This window comes from Dendrobates tinctorius, unplaced genomic scaffold (assembly GCF_039654945.1).
Source record: "Dendrobates tinctorius isolate UK_male_01 unplaced genomic scaffold, ASM3965494v1 ptg000223l, whole genome shotgun sequence".
Classification (NCBI taxonomy): domain Eukaryota; kingdom Metazoa; phylum Chordata; class Amphibia; order Anura; family Dendrobatidae; genus Dendrobates; species Dendrobates tinctorius.
Genome location: NW_027361890.1, coordinates 16,764,947 through 16,780,798, shown reverse-complemented (window position 1 = coordinate 16,780,798; position 15,852 = coordinate 16,764,947).

Here is a 15,852-nt window from a genome sequence, read left to right as displayed (position 1 = left end):
ATATTACCTGGTGGGCCGAAAGTTCAGGCTGATCACTGACCATGCCCCTCTCAAGTGGATGCACTTGAACAAGGAACGGAATAGCCGGGTGACCCGGTGGTTCCTTGCCCTGCAGGCCTACACTTTTACGGTGGAGCACCGCCCAGGGGTACAGATGGGAAATGCAGATGCCCATTCCCGAGTGCACTGTTTGGAGGGTGTCATTGCTCGACCGGAGTGGTCTGAGCAGAAGGGGGGGATATGTGAGAATCATGTGGGAATAGTGGATGAGGGCAGGTATATCTCGCCCAGATTCCTTTCCTATGTATTCCTTTCCTATGTGGCCTAGTCTGGTCAGTATTGCACCTGCTTGCTAATGAATAATGGGAGGTGGATATAAAAGGATGCCAGGTGGTTGTGTGAGTGTCTCAGCCTGGTAACACAGAGAGCCTGTCTGTGTGAGAGACACACGTGAGTGGAAGCAGTGCCCACTGCATCTGTGGTTTGGCTGGACGGGAGAAGCCCGCCAGTTGGTAGTTAGGTTGTCCATTGTTTAGTTAGTGCCGGACAGGCAAGGATTTGTTTTATGTTTTATTTCCTTTTGCATTGCTTTCACCGTTAATAAACCTGACCCAGGGTCAGTTATACCCGAATCCCAGCTCTGCGCCTGAGTTGCATGCTGAACGCACGTGACCTTTGACCCCAGCAAAGGCGATCCCGGAGTGTTTTATCACATACCTTATATTATACCCTGATATTAGCGTGTTTTACTGAACAATTGGTGGTCTTGTATTTATTTCTATGTAGCTACATAGTGGGCCCCGAGGATGATTTTCTCTGGTGGGCCCAAGGTGCTCCAGTCCGACGCTGATGCCACGTATGTGTTTTTGTTATCATCTTTAATTTTAATGGGGTAAAGGAGGTTGATTTGAATGTTTGTTTTTTTTCCATATTTTTCAAACCATTTCTTTTACTTTTTATTATATTTATTAGTACTCTTAGGGGACTTGAACCTGCGGTTGTCTGATCACGTGTGCAATAAACAGCAATACCAAAGTATTTTTGTATGTAGCAAAAATCACATTCTCCTTTAAAACCTGGCCACAGGCTGGGTTTCAACTGAGCTTTGTACTGATAGGCATGGAAGTCTTCAGCAGACCCCCACCCCCTACAAAAAATAACAATAATATTTGTCTGGGTCACAGAAGAGCATATCTCTCAACTTTGCAGCCTTTGCATAGTAATTTTTATCCTATTGAAGCCATAGATTCCCCTTTCATTGCATCCATAAAGTGTGATGGATGCCAACAAAGGTGCCCTATAAACACTGTATGATACCCACACAGTAAATTCCTCAACAGTAGCCTCCACACACACATAGTATGAAGACCCTATTGTACCCCACCTTACCTACCCCAGCAAAGTATGGTGACCCCCAACACAGTATGATCCCTCAACAGTGACCCCCACTCAGCCCTCCATGTAGTATAATGGACCTACAAACAGGATAATGGCCACACTTGTATAATGGCCCCGACAGTCCTCCACACAGTATTATGGACCACGCACAAACCTTCACACTGTATAATTGCTTGCACACAGTATACTGAACCCCACATAGCCCTCCAGAAAGTATAAAGGCTACTACATAGCCCTCCAATTATTTTAATGCCTCCTACATAGCCCTCCAAATATTTTAATGACTCTCACATAGACCTCCATATATTACAATACTCCCCACATAGCCCTCTATTTAGTTTAACTAGCTGAAGAGCCCGGCGCTGCCCGGGCATAGTAACTAACTGTGGTTAGTTATATCAAATTATAATTATCCTCCATCCCATAGTCCCGTGCCCATATACCCATCATACATATCCACCATCCCATAGGCCCGTGCCTATATACCCATAATAAATATCCTCCATCCCATAGTCGAGTGCCCATATACCCATCACACATCCTCCATCCCATAGTCCCATGCCCATATACCCATCATACATTTTCTCCATCCCATAGTCCCATGCCCATATACCCATCATACATATTCGCCATCCCATAGTTGAGTGCCCATATACCCATCACACATCCTTCATCTCATAGTCCCATTCCCATATACCCATCATACATATCCTCCATCCCATAGGCCCATGCTCATATACCCATCATACATATCCGCCATCCCATAGTCCCGTGCCCATATACCCGTCATACATATCCTCCATCCCTTAGTCCAATGCCCATATACTCATCACACATCCTCCATCCCATAGTCCCGTGCCCATATACCCATTATGACATCATCATCACCATGGCAACCGTTATGACGTAAACGTCCCCATTGCAACCTATGATGAATCAGCGTCACCATGGCAACCATTATGACATCATAATGAGGGGCGGGGCTTGATACACACACACACACACACACACACACTTTTTCCCCATTATGTAGATAGGGGCAAAATTGTTTGGTGAATTGGAACGCGCAGGGTTAAAATTTCGCCTCACAACATAGCCTAGGACGCTCTCGGGGTCCAGACGTGTGACTGTGCCAAATTTTGTGGCTGTAGCTGCAACGGTGCGGATGCCAATCCCGGACATACACACACACACACACACACACACACACACACACACATACATACACACACTTGAGCTTTATATATTAGATGGGCCCTATAGTCCTCCATGTAGTATACAGAACCCCATAATCCTCCATATAGTATAATGCACTCCCCATAGTCCTCCATATAGTATACTGTAACCCGCTTTATTTGGATTAATATAAAACAACAATTGTTCCACAAATTTTTTTCTTCGCTTTATGTTTTATATTATTCCCTGTGCTACACAAGTAAAGTATTAACTTAATTTTATGGGATAGTATGAATTTGGCAATACCAAATTTATATAGTTTTAATTAGGTTTTATTATCTTGTACAATAAACACACCACAGTGAATTATCCAGGAAGATAACAAAAAATGTGTCTTTCAAAATATGGTGTCTATCAAAATGTGGTTTTTTTTTTTTTTTTAGTAAGTCATTTTTTTGCATAAAAATAGCAAAAATGTGGTTTTAAAAAAAAAAAGCTGAAAAAACGCTGAAAGAAGTGACATACTGCAGTTTTAAAAAATGCAGCAGTTTTCCAAAATCAGGAAAATAAAACCAATGTGTGTGCATGAGATTTCTGAATTCTCATAGACTTCGCTGGTACTGTAAGACGCAGCTTCAAATTTGCATAATAAAGGACTTACTGAAAGACCCCTTTGGTCACCATATTTTGATAGGCACAATTTTTTTTAATCTTCCTGTAGATTTCACTGTGTTATGTTAACTTTGTATTTTGTGTCAATATAGTGTATATATACAAAATCACTTACAAAAATCTCTATTTGTTGTCATGTATAAGATCAATATGTTTTTCATTTTTCTGAGTACAGATTTATGTGAGAGCTTGGCTTCCTGGGTAAATAGCTTTACTTTTTATTGATAACAGTTTAGTATACATACCTGTTGTGAGTTCATTTTTCCCTTCACCAGTGAGGTCTGATGAACTCCCTCTTCTGGCGAAGGAAGGTAGTGAGGCTGATTACCAAACAGCTGAGCAGGTAGATGATGACTGGGTCACAGGAACTGATGACTGGATATAAGGCAGCTGACGCCCTGCTGCCTTGCTGGTGATTTTCCTGCTGGATTCTTGGAGACCAGTCTGATTTCTGCTTCTCAAACCTAAGTTTTGCTCTGCCTTTTTTACACTTTAGTTCTGGTTTTGTTTGCCTTGTTTTTTGGAGTTCAGCCATCCCCGGCCGGGGGTGAGCTGAATTCCATTTTTGTCTCTGATCTGTTGATCTCTGGCTCTGTCTTCAGAATATACTTGAGTGCTGATATAGTCTTTTTGAAGCCTAGCGACTTCAGGGCCTGTTTTTCCAATCAGTCTGTTGGTTCATTTTTGGATAGGGTTTTTGCGGATTGCAGACAGCAGCTTTTCTATCCTGTCCTATTTAGTTAGCTTGGGCCCCATCATTTGCTCAACCTATCTTTCTATCTGTGTTAGTGTTTTTCATCTTGCTTCACAGTCATTATATGTTGGGGGCTGCCTATTGCTTTGGGGTCTGCTCTGGGGCAGTTTAGATTTCCCCTTTCTGTCTTTAGGCTAATTTAGTTCTCCGGCTGTGATCGAGGGGTCTAGGGAACCTTAGGAACCCCCCAAGGCTACTGCTAATTGTTGTGGATAGGTTCAGGGGTCTGCAATCCGATAGCTTCCAACTTCTCTGGTTTTCTGGACTTAGCTATTATTTTTGTTTTTTCCTCCTTCGGTGACTCATCCATAACACATACCACTTTTTGATCACTTTTTATGTCACAGTTTGTGAGGCAAGATGAACATAAGCAGCAATTCTAACATAGCTTTTCATTTAGTTGTTTTTTTGCATTCACCCTGCTGGATAAGTAATAATATAATTTTATAGTAATATATATATATATAATGTGGTGTAGTGACCACTGTGTCCGCTAGGGAGCGCTGTGTGGGTGTCCCAAGACAGGCATATAAGCATTTCCAGTGTCCTGATAGGAGTAGGATGCTGAATGATCGTAATGTATCTCAAGGTGGGTGGTCTTGAGATGAAGGCTTGCTTATGTGCTGATCAGCAGAGCTGATCTTTCGTTCCAATGTGTCAGGGGTATGTTTAAGAACGCCATAGTAAAGTGTATATGAGTGTGTGTGAAGGACCTGTGATGAGGTCATAGCCATGTGACCCGGTGGGCGTGGTTACGGACCATATAAGGTGGCCAGGGTAGGTCACATGGAGTGAATGCTGGGACCCGGTTGGTCCGTATGAAAGGTCTCGTCTGAGCTTACGTGAGACCGACTGAAGGAAGATGGGTCTGCCTTCCTGTACACGTGAGACATGTGTGTGAGAGTTCCCTGGAGGGAATGAATGTCTGCACTGAGAAGCAGCCATGAGGTAAACCCTGACAGGGGATATAACTCTGAGGCTAGAGGGCCTGTGTACTGGACATTGCACAACCTGTGTGACCACAGGATAAGCAGAGTGAAGCTCTGTCATGGACGCTATGCTGTTTATATGAACTTTCTGTTGCTGTTTACGATGCTGAATAAACCGCATGGACTGTTGGAGTTATGTTAAGAAACCTGTGCCGGATGTGATTTATTGGCTGCCAAATGAGTGTCCCCAACCTGAATGACAGCGCTACCTTACAATTGGTGGAGAATGCTATGGGCAATGCTGTAGCCTTGTTGCTAGGGGCAACGGAAGAGGACTGCAAAATTCGGTTGTTAAGGGCAACGGTTTCCAAAGGCACATAGTGCAGTGCTGGCAACGCTGAGCCAGGAGGGCTGACGGTCTTGAAAGCCGTGTGATATACTGACCGGGGTCAGTGGAAAAGACTTATAGGACACCTCTGCGGTAGAGGGGTACGAGAACCTGCGCAGCCGTCAGGTGACGGTCGTGAAAGCTGTGTGGTATGCTGACCGGGGTCAGAGAAAGAGACTGTGGATTGCTATAGGGTGCCTCTGTGGATATGAGGTACCCGAGGGCCTGTGTGGCTGACACAGGTAACGGACAGGTGTTCGTGTTGTACTGACTGGGGTCAGTGAGAAAGACTGAGTACCTGCAGGGTTCAGTGAGCAAGGTCCTGGAGCGTCAGTGTTGGGAGGTTCTGGGAGAAGAATCGGATCCCTGGAGCACATGGTATGACCTTGGACCTGGTGAGGCATAAATGTTGGACAGTCTCAGGCGGAGATGGATGTCCTGAATAGCACCCGCCGAGCCCCTGGACCTGGTGAGGCCGGTGTGTTGGGAGACCCTGGGAGGAGGGTCGGCTCCCTGAATAGCACCCGGTGCGCCCTGTGTGTTGGACAGTCTCAGGAGAGGAGACGGACGTCCTGAAGAGCACACAGACAGGACACGTGAGTTTTGTGTTGCATGTGTTTTTTTTCTTTTCCCTTTCAAGTCAGCCTGCGGTGGCTCAGTGGGGATCAAGAAGGTGACAAGCGGCTTGTTACGAAGGTGACAAGCGGCTTGCTGTAACTCGGCGGGGTTACGAAGAGGACAAGTGGCTTCCTGTAACTCGGCGGGGTTACGAAGGTGTCGGAGATCGGTGACAGCAGGAGCTGTTGTGGTGCCAGCAAGGACTTGTGTGGCATCGTAAAAGACATAAACTGTTTTGGTGTGAACTGTGGTCTAAGAAGACCTGTAGAAAGGACATGGGGAGATCCCGAAAGGGGGTGGTGACCAAAACTGGGGTGGTAGCCCACAAAGGGGTGGAGTCCCAGAGGGGGGCGGTGACCCAAATCGGGGTGGTTCAGGAAATGGCAGCACTGGTTGCCTCAGTGGGTATGTCTGGGGAACCGCAGTGTGTGTGTGTGTATGACTTTTGAAGAATCGGGGACAGTTTTTCTGGATAATGACAGGCCACAGGTGTGTACCGTGATGTTGCACCGAGGAGTCTCTGGACGGTTGGACTCAAAGAGTCAGGTGACTCTGACAGGAACTCCTCTCGTTTTCTCTCTGAGTGAGAAAAACGTCAGGATTCGCTGTAAACACGGGGTCACGGTGGACTATGCAGTAGACAGAGTAATGTTTGAGGGGACCAAAGGTGGTGAGTGCCAAGGGGGTGGGATACCACATGACTTAGTGTATGCCTTGGAGAGGGGCCGGGACTTTGTTTTGTTTGACGTATGGTCGGACGATGGAGACGTTTCAACTGTGGGGCCAGCAGACACTGAGACGGTGACGCCTCCTAAAGTGGACAGGTCAGAGGTAGAACTGACCGGAAGAAGGGGTATGTCTGCCCAACGGACGGACCTGACATCTCGTGATAGGACTGACGTTGACCTGATTGATAAGACGGCTGAAGTATTCACACAGTTAGTGGGTAACTGGAAGGATTACTCGACAGGTCGGGGTAACTCAGACTCTGGGGGTGACTGTGGCTCTGAGAGAGAAAGGGAGCACAGAATAGAAGAGCTAGAGAAGGAAGTCTCTGAGCTCAAAAGTCACCTGTCCACCTGGTAAAGTGTGAACAAGACCCTTAGGGAAGAGATGGAAGAACTCAGAGGAGTAGTAAACGGTCTTCTGCGGGAGAAGAGCTTGGATGAAGGCTTACAGCTGCCGAGCACGAGTGATAACAAGATGGAACTGCCAGTACCCATCTTGGCAAAGGGTCGTGAAGAGATGAAATCTCATCAAGTTGGTGAGCTAAGGCCTGAAGAAGACAGTCACCCGGTCGGGTCAACTGTAGTGAGGGAAGTGTCCATGGTAAAGCCAGAGCCTTCTGTCCAGGAAGAGAGCAAGACCACGACATTCAAATCTGTGATCGAGGTACCTAAAGACATGCAAGAAGCCTGTGCTGAGGAAGGTGTGTATGAGGCTTTCAAAGAGGTGGTCAAGACGTGTAAGGTGCACTGGGCACCTGAGTCTCGGCAGTTGGTGATATCAGTCAGGGAAAATACAGCAAATCAGGTAGCTGTCCTGAAAGAGATACATTTGCAATGTCTCCACGCCAAACAGTTGGTCAGGCGGAGTATTATGAAAGCTGCTCGACGCCTAGAGTTAGCTATGGATCGGCTGGGTTTGCGGAAAGATGTGATTCCGGTACCCAAAGGTCTGACTGGGAGAATTATGGAAGACTCAGGAAGGTAATGCAAGACCTTGTAAATATCTCCAGTGTGGTGAGGGTGAGGATCCCTCCTGATGATGAAGACCAGGTATTCAGTAAAGAGGCCATGGTGCCCATCATGGTGGTTGGCTCCGTGGAAAGCCTGAGAAACTTTCGGATGCTCTTGGAGTATCGAGTGGGGTACCTGCAAGAGATTGAGCAGTTGAGGCTGGACCGTCTGCGGATCAATAAAGAGGTACGGGTCAATAAAGAGGTACGGAACACCAGGTGGCAGCCGCCTGCAACCCAAGATGTAAGGACCTGAAGGGTTCCTCCAAGTAGTGACATGGCAGATGGCCGAAGAATGTCAGCAAGTGGCAGTGCGACGGGTAGTACAAGGCTGAGAGACCTTAGGCCCTGTGAGACAAAACAGTGTTTGACGACGCAGACAGACCGTGAATGGAAGGTCAAAGACCAAGACCGATATTCTGACCGCTGGGGGCGGGGGAGGCCTAATGTAGGGATGAGGCCGTATGACAGACTGAGATGCTTCCCTCAACCTGTGGGGCAAGGTGTAATGAGTGCCCGGTCTCGAGATCCCGGGGAAATGTTGTGTGTTCAACTGCACAAGTTTGAAGAGAGGGAGGAGGTATGTGGTGTAGTGACCACTGTGTCCGCTAGGGGGCACTGTGTGGGTGTCCCAGGACAGGCGTATAAGCATTTCCAGTGTCCTGATAGGAGTAGGATGCTGAATGATTGTAATGTATCTCAAGGTGGGTGGCCTTGAGATGAAGGCTTGCTTATGTGCTGATCAGCAGAGCTGATCTTTTGTTCCAATGTGTCAGGGGTGTGCTTAAGAACACCATAGTAAAGTGTATATGAGTGTGTGTGAAGGACCTGTGATGAGGTCATAGCCATGTGACCCAGTGGGCGTGGCTATGGACCATATAAGGTGGCCAGGGTAGGTCACATGAAGTGAATGCTGGGACCCGGTTGGTCCGTATGAAAGGTCTCGTCTGGGCTGACGTGAGACCGACTGGAGGAAGATGGGTCTGCCTTCCTGTACACGTGAGACATGTGTGTGAGAGTTCCCTGGAGGGAATGAATGTCTGCACTGAGAAGCAGCCATGAGGTAAACCCGGACAGGGGATATAACTCTGAGGCTAGAGGGCCTGTGTACTGGACATTGCACAACCTGTGTGACCACAGGATAAGCAGAGTAAAGCTCTGTCATGGACGCTATGCTGTTTATGTGAACTTTCTGTTGCTGTTCATGGTTCTCTCTGCAGCATTCGACACTGTGGATCATCAGCTCCTCCTCACTATGCTCCATTCCATTGGCCTCAAGGACACCGTTCTCTCCTGGTTCTCCTCCTATCTCTCCGACCGCTCCTTTACTGTTTCTTTTGCCGGTTCCTCCTCCTCTCACCTTCCCCTTACTGTTGGGGTTCCTCAAGGATCGGTTCTAGGCCCCCTCCTCTTCTCCTTGTACACTGCCCCTATTGGTCAAACAATCAGTAGATTTGGTTTCCAGTACCATCTCTATGCTGATGACACCCAATTATACGCTTCTTCTCCTGACATCACGCCAGCCTTTCTAGAAAACACTGGCGATTGTCTAAACGCTGTGTCTAATATCATGTCCTCACTATATCTGAAACTGAACCTGTCAAAGACTGAACTTCTTGTGTTTCCTCCCGCTACTAATGTACCTACACCCGACATTGCCATTTCCGTCTGTGGTTCCACTATTACTCCCCAGCAACATGCCCGCTGTCTTGGGGTCATACTTGATTCCGAGCTTTCCTTTGCCCCCCACATTCGATCACTGGCTCGCTCTTGTCATCTGCACCTCAAAAACATTTCTAGAATTCGACCTTTTCTTACTTTTGACTCTGCAAAAACTCTTACTGTTTCTCTTATTCATTCTCGTCTCGACTATTGTAACTCTCTTCTAATCGGTCTCCCTCTTACAAAACTCTCCCCTCTCCAATCTGTCTTGAATGCTGCAGCCAGGATCATATTCCTCACCAATCGTTACACCGATGCCTCTACCTTGTGCCAGTCATTACACTGGCTACCCATCCACTCCAGAATTCAGTATAAACTTATTACCCTCACCCACAAAGCCCTCCATGGCTCAGCACCACCCTACATCTCCTCCCTTGTTTCAGTATACCACCCTACCCGCGCCCTCCGTTCTGCTGATGACCTGAGGTTAGTATCCTCAATAGTCAGAACCTCCCACTCCCGTCTCCAAGACTTTACACGTGCCGCGCCAATTCTTTGGAATGCACTTCCCAGGTCAATACGATTAGTCCCCAATCCCCACAATTTTAAGCGTGTCCTGAAAACGCATTTATTCAGACTGGCCTATCGCCTCAACACATTAACCTAACCTATCCCTGTGTGGCAGAGCCAAAAATTTTACCATAACCAGGTTCCCAGCATCATGTTCCCACATGCTTTATGCATCCATTAGCCCTCTGTGTCTGTACTGTTACACACTTAACATTATGGCTGGTCCATACAATCAGGGCAACTGTTACCACCCACCTTTCGTGTCTACGTCTTTCCTCATAGACTGTAAGCTTGCGAGCAGGGCCCTCACTCCTCTTGGTATTTGTTATAATCTACTGTATGTGATTATTGTTATGCTGTAATGTCTATTGTCTGTACAAATCCCCTCTGAAATGTAAAGTGCTGCGGAATATGTCGGCGCTATAAAAATAAAATTTATTATTATTATATTATTATTATTATTATGGTTTATGATGCTGAATAAGCCACATGGACTGTTGGAGTTATGTTAAGAAACCTGTGCCGGATGTGATTTATTGGCTGCCAAGCGAGTGTCCCCAACCTGAATGACAGCGCTACCTTACAATATATATAGTGGTGTAGTGACCACTGTGTCCGCTAGGGGGTGCTGTGTGGGTGTCCTAGGATGGACGGATAGCCATGTCCAGAGTGGTAACAGGAGCAGGGTGCTAAAGGATCGTTATGTATCCCAAGGTGGGTAGCCTTGGGATGAAGGCTTGATAATGTGCTGATCAGCAGAGCTGATCTTTTGTGCCAATGTATTAGGGAGAAGCCTTCAGGTGATTGATGAGACGGGTGGGAGCAATCACCTACAAACCCACCTAGGGGCAGGTGTCTAGAATGCCATAGTAAAGTATATGTGTGTGAATGATTGAAGGACCTGTGATGAGGTCATAGCCATGTGATCTGGTGGGCGTGGCTACGGACCATATAAGGTGGCCAGGGTAGGTCACATGAGTGAATGCTTGGACCCGGTTGGTCCGTATGGAAGGTCTCGTCTGGCTGACGTGGCTGCCTACCTGACAGCACATGGAGAGGCTGTGTATAATGGCTGCATATGTCTGAGAGTTCCCAGGGAGAGGGAATGAACGTCTGCCCGGAGAAGCAGCTATGAGGTAACCCGAACAGGGGGATATAACTGTGAGGCTAGAAAGCCTGATTGCTGGACATTGCACAACCTGTGTGACCACAGGATTAACAGAGTGAAGCTCTGTCATGGACGCTATGCTGATTTGATATGAACTTTCTGGGGAAGACCAGGGGAAGAGTCTTGAGGAGATCATTTGCATATTCCCAGTGCCTTCTGGGATAATTGAAGAGTCTCCGCGAGCTCAACGATCACTGGGTTTTGGCCGTTGCAGCTGAAAAGAGGAAATCGGAAAACCAGGGGAAGAGTCTTGAGGAGATCATTTGCATATTCCCAGTGCCTTCTGGGATAAGTGAAGAGTCTCCGCGAGCTCATCTTTCATCGTTTTTAAGAAATCTCAATATGGAAGAGGCCAGGAGCCATTTGGTGAGCTGCATTTCCTGCTACATGTTCACAGACTTACCAGTGGAAAAGCCAAACTTCACATGCCACAAATGCAAGCTTGTGTCCCTGTTGGAGGAAAAGTTGCAAAGTCTCGAAGAGAGGTTAGCTACGTTGAAGATCATTAAGGAAGGTGAAGAGTTCTTAGACAGAGCAGAGTTATCTCTTCATGTTACAGAAAGAGAAGAAATTCGAAGTGCACAGATGACTACCCATTCCTACTACTACATGTGGGGACAAATGACACCGCAAGAAACGACCTGGAAACCATCTGCAGAGACTTTGAAGACTTAGGCAAGAAAGTGAAAGAACTGGGAGCGCAGGTGGTCTTCTCTTCCATCCTCCCAGTGGATGGCCATGATACAAGGAGGTGGAATAAGATTCTGCAGGTGAACAACTGGCTACGTCGATGGTGCCGTCAGCAACGATTTGGATTTCTGGATCACGGAGTGAACTACTTATACGATGGACTACTTGCTAGAGATGGGGTGCACCTTACGAAGACTGGAAAGCATGTATTTGGAAGTCACCTTGCTACACTTGTAAGGAGAGCTTTAAACTAGAACAACATGGGAAGGGAAGCAAAAGACCAGAAAAAGCCATACACCTGACAAATGCTATTGACAACTCTGCTATTAGAAGTGGAAAGGAAGAACAAAGACAAAAGAATCTAATTAATAAAAATATTGGAGAAAGAGAAACCAATCACAAACTAAAATGTTTCTATACCAATGCACAGAGCATGGGCAACAAACAAGGAGAATTGGAACTACTAACACAGGAAAAGAAATATGATGTCATTGGAATCACTGAAATTTGGTGGGACAATACACATGATTGGAATACAAGACTAGAAGGATACAACTTATTTGCAAGAAACAGACTTGATAAACGAGGAGGAGGTGTCGCATTGTATGTTAGAAACGCGTATATCTGCACAGAGATTGAAGCTTCAGAGACTGGGAGTTCTGTGGAAACTGTTTGGGTAAGAATACAAGGACAGAACAATGGAAAGGACACCATTGTAGGCATTTACTACAGGCCGCCTGTGCAAGCTGAAGATATGGATGAACTCTTTATGCATCAAATGGCCAAGTTCTCCAAAAATTATGACATAATTGTCATGGGAGATTTCAACTATCCAGACATTTGTTGGGAATCTCTCTCAGGCAAAACTAACAGGTCAAGGAAATTCTTATCCTCTCTTGCTGACAACTTTATCTTCCAAAAGGTAGGGGAGAAAACAAGGGGAACTGCTACCTTGGATCTAATCCTTATAAACAGGGAGGAAATGGTTGAGGAGGTAAAAATGGCTGGGACCCTAGGAGGTAGCGACCATGCTATTTTAGAATTTTGGATAACTAGAGGAGGAAGACCTGTGAAGACTCAGACGTCAAGGTTAGATCTCAGAAAGGTAGATTTTAAGGGATTCAGAAAGAGAATTGGAGGGATCCAATGGCTGGATATCCTTAAAGACAAAAACGTCCAGGAAGGATGGGAAATCTTGAAAAATGAAATTCTCAAAGCACAATTGTTAACAATTCCAAAAAGAGGGAAGAATAGGAAGCATTTAAGGAAGCCAGGATGGATGAACACAGAACTTAAGCACATGCTAAAAAGGAAGAAAAAAATGTTTATAAAATGGAAAGAGGGAGGCATATCTAAAGAAGAATATAATGCTGTCTGCAGAACCTGCAGGGCACAAATCAGATTATCTAAAGCTGACAATGAATTGAGGCTTGCAAGAGATGTCAAAAGCAATAACAAAGGATTTTGGGGATATGTCAAAAGTAAAAGAAAAGTCAAAGATGCTATAGGATTTTTACAGGATGAAAATGATGAAATGGTAAGACAGGATGTTGAGAAGGCCGAACTTTTAAATTCCTATTTTGCATCTGTTTTCTCTCAGAAAGGAAATGTAAAATCAACTGTTCTTCACTGTCCTATTAAGGGAATAGAAGAATCCAGGATATCTATAAACAGAAAGATAGTGAGGAAACACTTAGCTAACCTAAATGAATTCAAGTCTCCAGGTCCAGATGAATTACACCAGAGTACTGAAGGAGATAGCAGAAGAAATTTTTGAACCCCTCTCCATAATCTTTGAAAATTCTTGGAGAACAGGAGAAGTCCCAGAAGACTGGAGAAGAGCTAATGTTGTTCCTATCTTCAAAAAGGGGAAGAAGGTGGACCCAGGCAACTATAGGCCAGTGAGTCTGACTTCTATACTAGGAAAGATCTTTGAACAAATTATTAAACAACATGTATGTCAGTACCTGGATAAGAATGAAGTGATTAAACAGAGTCAGCATGGGTTTGTAACTAATAAGTCATGTCAGACTAACTTAATTTCCTTCTATGACGGAATCACTGATTGGGTGGATCAAGGAAATGCTGTAGATATAGTATATCTTGACTTCAGCAAAGCATTTGACAAAGTATCTCATACAATCCTTATTGAAAAAATGACTAAGTATGGAATGGACAAGGCAACTCTTAGGTGGATTCATAACTGGCTTAGTGATCGGACCCAAAAAGTGGTCGTAAATGGCTGCACATCCAGTTGGAAGAATGTCTCAAGTGGGGTACCACAGGGCTCTGTCCTGCGCCCTGTATTGTTCAACATCTTTATCAACGATTTAGATGAAGGAATTGAGGGTAAACTGATTAAATTTGCTGATGACACAAAGCTAGGAGGGATAGCTAATACTAGAGAAAGAGAGAGGATTCAAAAAGATATAAATAAACTGGAGAAGTGGGCAGCAACTAACAATGGTTTTTAACAGGGAAAAATGCAAAGTACTACATCTGGGCAATAAAAATGAAAAAAGCATATACAGAATGGGAGGAATAGGCCTAAGCAACAGTACATGTGAAAAAGACTTGGGTATACTAATAGATCACAAACTGAATATGAGTCAACAGTGTGATGCAGCAGCAAAAAAGGCAAATGCAATTCTAGGATGTATTAACAGAAGCATACAGTCTAGATCACGTGAAGTCATTATTTCCCTCTACTCCTCTTTGGTCAGACCTCATCTGGAATATTGTGTCCAGTTTTGGGCACCACATTTTAAAAAAGACATCAACAAACGAGCAAGTTCAGAAAAGAGCAACCAGAATGGTGACCGGTCTGCAAACCCTGTCTTATGAGGAAAGGTTGCAGGATTTGGGATTGTTTAGTTTGCAAAAGAGAAGACTGAGAGGAGACTTAATAGCTGTCTACAAATATCTAAAGGGCTGTCACATTGTAGAAGGATCAACTTTATTCTCATTTGCACAAGGAAAGACTAGAAGCAATGGGATGAAACACAGATTAGATATTAGAAAAAACTTTTTGACAGAGTGATCAATGAGTGGAACAAGCTACCACGAGAAGTGGTGAGTTCTCATCCATGGAAGTCTTCAAACAGAGGCTGGACAGACATCTGACTGGGATGATTTAGTGAATCCTGCTTTGAGCAGGGGGTTGGACCAGATGGCCCAGGAGGTCCCTTTCAACTCTACGATTCTATGATTCTGTTGCTGTTTGATGGTTTATGTGCCAGACCTGATTTATCAGCTGCCTAGTGAGTATTCCCTACCTTAATAACCAGCGCTACTTTACTATATATATATATATATATATATATATATATATATATATATAATATTATTTATACATATTTTTCAAAATATTTACTAGTCCCAAGTGCCTAAGTGGAGTTGCAATTCTTTGATTGTACTGCTAATACAGTGTTAGGCCTCATCCACACATCAATGTTTAAGCACACACATCTAAAAATGGTACCAATGTCCTCAGTGTTTTGCATCAGTGTATGGTCTATCTGTCCACTTTGACCATCAGTGGGTCCATTTTTATCCTCAGTCTGTCATCAGTGTACGGTCCCTGTGTCTGCCATCAGTGTATGTTCTCAGTGTCTTCATTTACTATCAGTGTATGTTCTCAGTGTCTTTATAAACTATCAGTGTGTCATCAGTTTACGGTCCCTGTGTTTGTTTTTACCATCAGTGTCATCAGTGTTTTGGATCAGTGTGTCATCAGTGTACGGTCCATGTGTTAGTTTTTACCATCAGTGTGTCATCAGTGTTTGGTCCCTGTGTCTGTTTTAACTGTCAGTGTGTCATCAGTGTACGGTCTATGTGTTCCTTTTAACCATCAGTGTACGGTCTATGTGTTCGTTTTTACCATCAGTGTGTCATCAGTGTACAGTTCATGTGTTCCTTTTTACCATTAGTGTGTTATCAGTATATGGTCACTGTGTCTGTTTTTACCATCAGTGTGTCAACTCATCAGCATTTTGGATCAGTGTGTCATTAGTGTACAGTCTATGTGTTCGTTTTTACCATCGGTGTGTCATCAGTGTAGAGTCCATGTGTTCCTTTTTACCATTAGTG